The following is a 10,473-nucleotide window of genomic DNA, read 5'->3' as shown; positions in this document are numbered from 1 at the left end:
TCTTTCTTTCTTTCTTTCTTTCTTTCTTTCTTTCTTTCTTTCTTTCTTTTGGGAGCACATGTTGGGTAGGGGCAAATTAAGAGAGAGAGAGAGAGAGGGAGAGAGAGAATACCAAGCAAACTCTGCCTTTTCAGCCTGGAGCCCTATTTGGGGCCTGAATTCACAAACCATGAGATCATGACCTGAGCCGAAACCAAGAGTCCGGAGCTTAACCAACTGAGCCACCTAGGCGCCCCATGTCTGTTTTTCCTATGTTCGATTCTTTTCCTTATGAAACTATAGTATTTATGTCTCCTTTCTGACTCAGCTTACTTCTCTGAACTTGACAGAGTTTGTCCAGTTCACAAACCCTGATGCACATGGTTTGTGATTCTCTAATCTTGTCTTGAATTATAGACAGTTTTAATACTTCTTGGCCAGACATAGAGTCTTGATGTCTGAGTTCTCATTGGACTTATCTTTCAAGTCCCTGCAGGATCAAAGGACACAGTGCTTAAGATATAGGCAGATGTGGGTTTCACTCCAGATTCTGTTTTTTCTAGTGTGATGACACTGAGCAAATTACTTACCCTCTCTGGCAAATGGAGATAATCCAGCTCATATGGTCATTATTAGGACTGAACGAACAAAGTTTATGAAGTGTTTAAGACGGTATTATATAGGCAGTGCTCAAGTAATGGCAATTACTACTATAGTTTTGATTACTATAATTATTATTATTTAGAAGGAGTTTGGCTAGACTCAAATTGGTATTTTTATTATTCTTAATACTATATGTTAATCATCAGAACAAACCAGTCAAAATAATTTATCTGCACAATAGTTTCCTGACAAACGAACCTCACTTTTCCCGTATATTTAAATAATTTATATTTATATTATTTATATCTTTGCTTAGCAAAGACCTTTGGGAAAGGGGTGGAGGGAAGAGGGATTTAAGTATCAGACAAGGGACCTTTATGGTTCTTTTTAATTTTAAATTATACACTTCCCTTAAGTTGCAACTGTTCAACATTTTATTATGTTTATTCTTATCCTTTCTTTTCTCTTTCTTTCTTTTTTTTTTTTTTGAAGTAGGCTCAACTTGGTGCTTGAACTCATGACCCTAAGGTCAAGAGTCACATGCTCTACTGACTGAGTAGAGCACCCCAGCCAGGTGCCCCTCTTACTTACTTTTTTAAAGCATTTATGAATGCTATAAAGATTATTATTTTTTTCTTATAGAAGAAAACATATGTACATTTCACAAATAGATGCTTTGTCATTTCAATGTATATTTAATTATAAAAATGTTAATTGGTAGCCATCATGTTCTTGTTCAAATTTAGAGAGTAAGTAAGAATATTTTAACTGAGATATAATGTAGGTTTTCTGGGCCTGACATCCAGTTTCATTGCTTAATTACTAGCATTATTTTTTCCCCTTCATTTTAAAAATATGCTTTTAACTGTTGTTTCAGGCTGGAAGACCTTTGGGTAAAACCCTAATTGCTGTCAAGGAAAACATAATTTTCCAGCCAACTTAATATAACCACACAGTTCTACATTCATGTAAGTTGTGTACAGACGCAGAGCCGTTCTGTAATATTGAGAAGGAAAGTTTTGGTCAAGCTGGTGCCTCTGGATTTTGACTGTAGGTGCATAAACATTGACATTTTATGACTAATAACCAGGAAAACAGCTGCTCACACCAAAGGTTCAGGATTAGTGTTGTTCACTTATTGGCCCAGAAGAACAGCTTACTATAATTCTCTCAATGATTTGGAATTGTGAGTTTTTAGAGCCAGCTGGGGCAGGAAGGATAGGAAACTAAGCACATGAACTCTACAGGCTCACTTGTGCCTGATCTTCCTCACATTAAAGAGGACTAGGCTTGCAGGCAACAGCTAGGGATAAATCTAAAAAGGTGATTATCTACAACAAGAATGGCACATTGATTTTCATGTATCAAGAATGACACATTGGTTTTCATGACTGACTGCAGATTATTTCCCAAGGGGGAGATTTGGGATTGGAGTATGGGTTAATGGGGCTGGCACAGGGCTACCCCTTACCTAGCAGTAAGAGGTGGTAATGGAAGGAGGGGCAAGCCAAAGGGATGAGAGACAGTGAAGTAAAACAAATCTATTTTAAGGATTTTACCTTGAGATAGTCCTTTGTGTGATGAAGTCTTCCATTTTCAGATTTCAGTTAGAAGTATTGAATTATCAGAAAACACAGAGATACATAAGTTAGTATATTTTCACATTTAACTGTTTGTAGCACATAGGAAACTTTTATTTTAAAGATGGGTGTTAGAAATTTTTTAAAAAAGAAAGTGATTCATGATCTGCTAAAAAGTGGTTGAGTAGTGTGTATTTTTACCAGCTCTATATCTAGAAGGATGTACTAATGTAGATAAAAATATCTAACCTGGGTAGAGAATTGTTTTTAATGCATGTCCCCTGCCGCATACCAAATATACACTTAGCATTTTGAAAATTCTCGTTATCCAACTTAATTGTAATAAGTGATAAAGTAGGTAGAACAGACATTATTAGCTTTATTTTTCACAATGAAGAAACTGTGGGTCAAATAGGCCAAATGCTTCTGGTAAGTACTATGTAACCAGCAAGTGTTAGGATTAGGCATAAGACCCCCATCTATTATCTACTGTTCCTTAAGCCCAGATTCATTTTTACTATATCACGTGGACAATAGCAAAATAAAATGTGTATTACCTTGCTTATATTAGTTTAATTACATTTAAGACTATGAGACACAAGATGCTTAGAGAGTAATAGAAAATCTTTCCTTCCTTGTCGAACTCTTAAATGTTACTTACGTTTGACCACATTTGTTTCATAACCCAGAGCTATGTTTACAATAAGATCTAAAGAATGAAATAAGCTATCCAAAAAATAAAGTCAAAAGCCCCAAATATGCTCACCTCAAGTATATGTTATCTGTGCATATTAATGAAGAGTCAAGTTGTGAGCCTAAATGCCAAATGGTTATTTTATTTTATTCTGTAACCATTCATTGAACTAATAGCTCAATTATGATCATCTCCTTTTTTGCCCATCCTCATATGTTCATATGAGGTACCTGTCCTGGAGTACCTCACTTTCTTCAGCCCGCTTCTTGCATTGTATACTATATAATCCTCTCCCTATTCTGAACAGAGTAGGGGCTAACAGCTGGTTTTATGGATATAAATATTGGATTCATATATCTTTCCTTTTTGAGCATGGATAAAAATCACAGAGTCTTAAGGTTAGAAGGTTCATTTGGTCTAACTGACAATCCACTCCAAGAATCCCCTTTTCGTTGTTCCTGCCGAGTGGTGTTATCCCCATGTTTAAACGTAGTCCGTGGTGAGAAGCTTACTGAAACGACCTTTTCCAAATTTGGATTTGTCTCTTAAATTTTGCATTCATTGAAACATTTTTTCTCCCTGTCTTTTTTACCCTTTGTTCATAATCCCACCCTTAAGATGACAACATGTAAATCTTTTTCTTTTCTCACATGTTAAACCTTTGCATGTTTGTACCTGGATGTCACATACACCTTTTCTGCTTCAAACCAAATAGCACTCATGATGTTAACCACTGGTCATACAGCCTAGTTTTAAATCCCTTTCCTTTTCATATTTATTCTCCTCTAGACATAATGGCCTGATATCCAGAGCCCATTTCTATGCTGTAAAATAGAGCCATAAGATGAGTCACGATAGAGAGACAGTCATTCTGATTTAACGGACACATACATCTGAACTTTCTAGGGAGGAGATTTGGGTTACTGAGATTATGACATGAAGAGAGGTCAAACAGAGGCAGGAATCTTCCCGACTAGTTTTGACCCTCTTTGGTTCTAGTGACTGGAGTGCAAGAAAACACGGAGAGAGATACTGAAAGTAAATTCCAATTAAGTTTAGAGAAATACATGGCCTCACATGAAGGAATAAGCTTTCCAATCCACCTTTCCCAAAACCTCGCATGCCCAGCAAAACATCAGCCAATGATGAGTTGTGGAAGCAGAGTGTCACCACCAAAAGGGGAATAGACACAGGCTTCATTTTGGTGCATCCAAAATGAATTATTCTGGATTTCTTTTGGTAGCTGAAGACAGAAAGAAGGCATTTCCTTGATTCTCTTTGAAAGCCCAGATTTATGTGTACCAGGATTAGCATAGTTATCTATTAGATAAACTAAATATCCTGTGGGGTGGTCTCTGATGAAAGATCTTGGAAATCTGGAGGCTTAAGAATACGGATACTGAAAAAACTTTTTGAAGTATACATAGGGCTAATTCTACAGAATATCTGAATTCCTAGTTGATCCTGTCAAGATCTTCTTTAGCCTCTGGAAGTAATATCTCTTTGTTTTCAATGTGAAGATAATAAATCATGTCATTGTTTAAAATTGTAGGTATGTGTACACCAGGCAGGCACAGAGCTGAATTATGACTTTGAAGGTTTTTAACTGCAACATTTAGAAACCCATATTTTGGTTTGGCTCAGCGCCCTCTTTTCATCTTTCAGGTCACTGAGTGCAAAGGGGGAAAAAAAACCTTGAACTGTAAATATTTTTGAAGTACAGGTTTATTTTCCCTTCTTGCAAAACTAAAATTGAATTATTTGATTTTGTCCAAGGGATCTAGTTTGTTCCAAGACAGGAGATGAATCTTTACAACTGAAAAGTGCTTTTTAGACTGATTTCAAACATATAACTTTGTGATTCCCAAAGAAGTCTTAACAGAAACTGAAAGATGATTGCACAGGAGTTTTTCATTCTCAACATTTCTTCAGCATTAGGGTTTGGTCTTCTTTTTTTTCTCTGCTGTTGAAAGTATGGTCGGTTTGCAAACATTGTCCATCCCTATTTTATTTTTTTTTTGCTTTTGCAAAAAGACTCCCAAAGCTTCTCACCTGTGGTGAATAAGGGGCCATTCAGATGTCAAAAATTGAGTTTCAGTCTTGTTTTGCTTTTAGCTTACTTATGACTTTAATTTAGTACTGTTTTAGTTTTCACATCTCTTGATGATGGATAATGATACCTGCTTTGCCTAAAACCCATAGATATTGTTAGTACCAGTGGAAAATATGTATATATGTGAACTCATTTAAAATAAATTCATTTATAAAAATGAAAAATTAATACCATACATCCAAGGCTCCATGGGCAGAAGTAAGGACAGACCTTGTACGGAGAAGATCTTGAATTGCATTTGCAGTGAGCTGGGAGAGAGGAGGGTTATCTGCAGTGAGATTGCTTCTCTTCTTTTTCTCATCACATACATACACGCAAATGCACGCACACACAAATACCATTTCTATTTAGGTTTGCATCCATAGCTGACATTCTAGATATTAGGCCTAGAATGTTTCTCTTTCAAACCAATCCTGACTTCTTATATATGCTGGGAAAATGCAGGGGCTCTAGAAATGAATAATTCCCAAGGTAAGCTTCAGGTTCCCCCTCATCTAGAGAGTTCCTCTAGGAATTGTCTGGGTCTCTTTTCTTTACTTTTGGTTCACAACCAGAGAAACCTGCTGTTCAGATGGCAAAGAAGAGCCTCTTTACTTGTCAGTAGACTAGATTGCTACTTTATAATATGATTTGAGATGTACCCTGTGACAAAACATCTTGTTCAGGAGCTTGTCTTGATGCCTTTAAGGTCACTCTTTGAGACTAGTTTTGTGTGTGTGTGTGTGTGTGTGTGTGTGTGTGTGTGTGAACATAGTCCTCTCCAAATTCTATTTTTAAAATGCAGACATCTCCTTAGAAAAACAAAGGCAAACTTGTTTGAGTCAGTAGTGGAGAGGAGAAAAAGAGACACTGGAAAGGAAAAGTGTGGATCCTTAAGACAATATTTTCCTTCTTTGTCATAGTTCTAGCTCAGATTACCTGGTCTCATGTCTTTCTATGCCAAAGCACATGTTAGTACCTAACATGGACTTAAACCTCTGGGGTAGGGAGGAGTGAGGAAGGCCTGGCCTGGGAAATCCTCTAAATAGCACTTCATTTGGGAGACTTTATCTGACTCATTGTAAACTTTTAATGAACTTCCTTTGTCTTTTGCCCTCTTGGCCCAGTTAGCTGGGTTTACATTAGATTATATGTTAGCCAATCATTATGTAGCACCTGATAACTCTGTTAGGCATTTTGAATGATAAGGGGATAAAGTAAACGGGGGTCAAGTGACTGACCTCAGACAGCATATGTAATGAACTTATTGGCTCCCTAAATCTGCACTGGGACCTCCAATAAAGCAAGCTACATTAATGAGGACGCAGTGGCAAGGTGTCACAATTAGCTTTGAAGTGAATTTTGATGCCAACCGTTCCTTCCTAGTGCTGCCTTCCCTCACTCTTTTTGGGTCTTCCCCCCTAATGAATCTGTTGCTAATCTTCATTGGTAAAGACATTTTATTCAAAGGGATAAAAGACTTTCTCATCAAATTTTCAGGTGAGTCATATCTCCAAAAAGAGCTAATAAAATAAATGACAAAATTATTTCAACTATCGAATTCAGCAAGATGACATTTAAAAAGCAATAAAATATACTTTGCATTTAGATTATAAAATGTACTCAGAAGGAGAGGATGGGGGAAGATATGATTTGCTAGCAGCTTATGTTAAAACACCTGAAGGATTTAACAGCCCATGAAAAGCAACCATGAAAGAAATAAATGTAGGCTTGGACTCCTCATAGATGAAACAGGTTTGGGTCATGACAGGTCACAGTTAGTTGAACTCTGAAACCATCAGACAATATTTTGTACTTCGGGTCCTATGGGACAGATACTGATAAACTAGAATATATTCAGAAAAGGATGCATTGAGGGAGTGTGACATAAGCAAGATGGTGAAGTGGGAAGGCTTGAACTTGCCTTTTCCCTATAAACATCAATTCAGCAACAATTTACAAATTCTCTTTGTGAGTAATCCAGAAACTAATTGAAAGGCTCCTGTGCCTAGAGCAAACACAAATCCAGACTCACTGAAGCTGGTAGAGAAACTTGGGACCCCCTCACACTGGAGTCCCTGTCCCTAGCACAACCATATGATCTGGAAGAAACCCTTTAGCTCCCAGCTTCTCCAAGGGGAAGGAAGCTGTTGGTTTGTTCACCCAGCATCCTAACTTTTCTCAGGGGGCTACCCAGAAGACTGGCTTCTGTCTCACTAGTTTTGCAACTCTGACAGGTTTGGCACAACCTAGCCACCTGGGGGAAAATGAAGATGGCATCTTGGGTTGGTAGATGCAATAGATCCTTCTCTCTGCTCAGCGCGGAGTTATTAGGATGAAGAGTGTCATCTCTCAGCTATACCTCGGGAGACGAAAAAGTTGATTCATGTGTCTAGAGCACCAACTTTTCTAGGGCTGACCAAAGAATTAACATTTGTCAGTTTTGACAGTCTTGGGTGTCTGATGAGTCTGGTACAGTCTAGCTGCTGGGAGAGAATGGGCCAAGTGTGTAGATGCTATAGATCCTCTCCCCAGCTTAGCACAGGATAAGCAAATGAACCTCTCCCTGCCCCCAGCTCTCTGCTTCCCTCAGAGGAGAAAATGATTGATCCATGCATCTAGCACCCCAGCCTCTCTGGGAGTATCCCCAAGAACTGGTATGTATTTTGCCAGTTTTGGGGCTTTGGTTTTTCCAGCACAGTCTTGACAATAAGGAGGAATAGAAATAATGGTTTGGACTGGTAATCACCATAGTTACACCTCCTCTTGCTTCCCCAGCTCAGCACAGAGCAAGAGGACAAAAACCACAGCTTTCTGCTTCTCTTTGAGAGGAAGAAGAGTTAATAGAGGCCCCTAGAATCTCTGGCTGTCTGATAGGTGAAGCTGTTCTTCTGTGTGAGGCCAGTCCATGAAGACTGGGATAGGTGCTTGCTTTGTCAAAGGTGCAGACCCCAATAGAGAGTCAAGAAAAATGAAGAATCAGGCAAAGATCTTCTAAACAAATAAATACGATAAATCTCCAGAAACCAAAATTAATGAAATGGAGTTATATGGCTTACCTGAGAGAAAATTCAGAATAACTGTCATAAAGATGCTCACTGAGGTCAAAAGAGCAATATATGAGCAAAGTGAGAATTTCAACAAAGAGAAAGAAAGTATAAGAAAGTCCCAAACATAAATCATGAAGCTGAAGAACACAATTGAACTGAAAAATTCACTAGAGGGGTTCAGTAATAGACTAGATGAAGCAGAAAAAAGGATCAGCAAGGCTGAATACAGGGCATTGGAAATAATTCAGCCAGAGGAGCAAAAAAGACTGAAAAAAAGAAAATAAAGCTTTAGGGAACTAATTGAACATCATCAAGAGAACCAATGTACACATGATTGGAATCCCAAAAGAAGAGAAAAAGAAAGGACCAGAAAGTTTATTCAAGGAAATAATGGCTGAAAACTTTCCAAATCTGGGGAAGGATATGTACATTCAGCTTTAAGAAGCCCAACAAAGCCTAAATAAGATGAACCTCCCAAAATGTACAGATCTTCCTCAACTTGATGGAGTTATTCCTTAATAACCCATCATAAGCTCAAAATATCTTAAGTTGAAAATGCATTTAATACACATAACCTGAACATCATTAAACACATCACCTTAGTCTGTCTGGGCTGCTGTAAAAAAATACCTCAGAACAGATATCTTATAAACAACAGACATTTTTTTTTCACAGTTCTGGAGGCTGGGAAGTCTGAGATCAAAGTGCCAGCATGGTCACATTCTTGTGAAGTTCTTTCTGAGTCATAGCCAACATTTTCTCACACATGTCCTCACACAGCAAGGGGCTAAAGAGCTCTTGACACCTCTTTTATAAGGCACTAATCCCATTCATGAAGGCTCCACACTTGTGATTTATGCATTTCTTAAAGTTTACCTACTAATACCATCACCTTCAGGAATTAGGATTTTAACATATGAATCTGAGTGAGAGGATACATTCAGATGATAATACTCCCAAAGCAAAAGATATGGAGTGACCGAGTGGATTAAAAAATCCCAACTATATCCTGTCTGTAAGAAACTCACTTTAGGTTTAAAGGCATACATAGGCTGATAGTGAAGGGATAGAAAATGATAATCATGCAAATAGTAGCCAAAAGAGAGGAGGTGTGTTCATATTTATAACAGACAAAGTGGACTTTAGGTCAAAAACCATCAAAAGATGTAATGGAAGTCATTAAATAATGACAAAGGGCCAATTCAACAGGGAAGATATAAATATGTATGCAATTATAAATATATATGCACCCAACATCAGAGCACCTAAATTTATAAAGCATTGACAGAACCAAAAGAAGAAATAGACAGCAATACAATCACAGTAGGAGACTTGAATACTCCAATAATGGATACAACACCCAGACAGAAGATTCATAAAAAAACAAAACAAAAACAAAAACAAAAACAAAACAAAACAAAACAGAGGACTTGAATAACACTTTAGACCAATTGGACCTAATATACATATACAGGACATTCAACCCCATAGAGGCAGAATACACAGTCTTCTCAAGCATACATGGATCTTTCCTCAAGATAGATAACATATTAGGTCATAAAACAAGTCTTAACAAATTTAATTTACTTCTTTTCTGGTTTGTATGCCTTGTATTTCTTTGTCTAGCCTAATTGCTTTGGTTAGGACTTCCTGTATTACATTGAGTGAAAGTGGAAGAAGTGAAATTGTCCTAGTTTGCAGACAAGATTTCATATATAAGAATCCTTAAAAACTCTATTTAAAAAGGCCTATTATGTTTCCGATTCTGTGTCTCCCTCTCTCTCTGCCCCTCGCCCGTTCATGCTCTGTCTCTCTCTGTCCCAAAAATAAATAAACGTTGAAAAAAAATTAAAAAAAATAAAAAGGCCTATTAGATCTAATAAACAATTTTAGTAAAGTTGTAGGATACCAATCAACATAAAAATTTGTTGAATTTCTATACACTAACAATGAACTATTTGAAAAGGAAAATAATTCCATTTATAATAGCACCAGAAAGGATAATATACTTAGGAGTAAACTTATTGAGGTTGAAAGACTTGTATATTGAAAACTATAAAATATTGATAACATAAATTAAAGAAGACATAAATGGAAACACATCCCATGTTCAATGATTGGGAGACTTGCTAAAATGCCCATACTACCCAAAGGAATCTATAGATTCAATGCCGTCTTTATAAAAATCCCAATGGTATTTTGGATAGAGATAAGAAGAAAACAGTTCTAAAATTCATATGGAACCACAAATGACTGCAAAAACCCTGAGAAAGAAGGCAAAGCTGGAAGCATCAAAGTTCCTGATCAAAATATATTACAAAGTTACAGTAACCCAAATAGCATAGTGCTGGCATAAAGACAGATATATAGACCAAGAGAACAGAATAGAGAGCTCTGAAATAAATAAATGAATATACAGTCAACTGATTTTCAACAAGGGTGTCATGAATACACAATGGGGAAAAGATAGTCTCT

The 10,473-nt window shown here is 37.1% G+C and overlaps 2 protein-coding genes across 2 annotated transcripts in view; both read left to right on the top strand.

Annotated features, from left to right (window-relative positions):
- The window catches only part of PDE6H (phosphodiesterase 6H), a 179,171-nt gene that overhangs the window by 51,829 nt on the left and 116,869 nt on the right, over positions 1-10,473 (top strand). The window lies entirely within an intron of this gene.
- The window catches only part of CUNH12orf60 (chromosome unknown C12orf60 homolog), a 129,551-nt gene that overhangs the window by 51,850 nt on the left and 67,228 nt on the right, over positions 1-10,473 (top strand). The window contains exon 3 of the transcript XR_005794550.1: positions 1,460-1,550. The gene's annotated coding sequence lies outside the window, so the exon portion shown is untranslated. The remainder of the gene's footprint in view (positions 1-1,459; positions 1,551-10,473) is intronic.

Source organism: Herpailurus yagouaroundi, unplaced genomic scaffold, assembly GCF_014898765.1.
Source record: "Herpailurus yagouaroundi ecotype Mexico unplaced genomic scaffold, PumYag 166, whole genome shotgun sequence".
NCBI classification, from domain to species: domain Eukaryota; kingdom Metazoa; phylum Chordata; class Mammalia; order Carnivora; family Felidae; genus Herpailurus; species Herpailurus yagouaroundi.
Note: the sequence above shows the minus strand (reverse complement) of the source record. Positions and strands in the feature narration are given on the sequence as shown.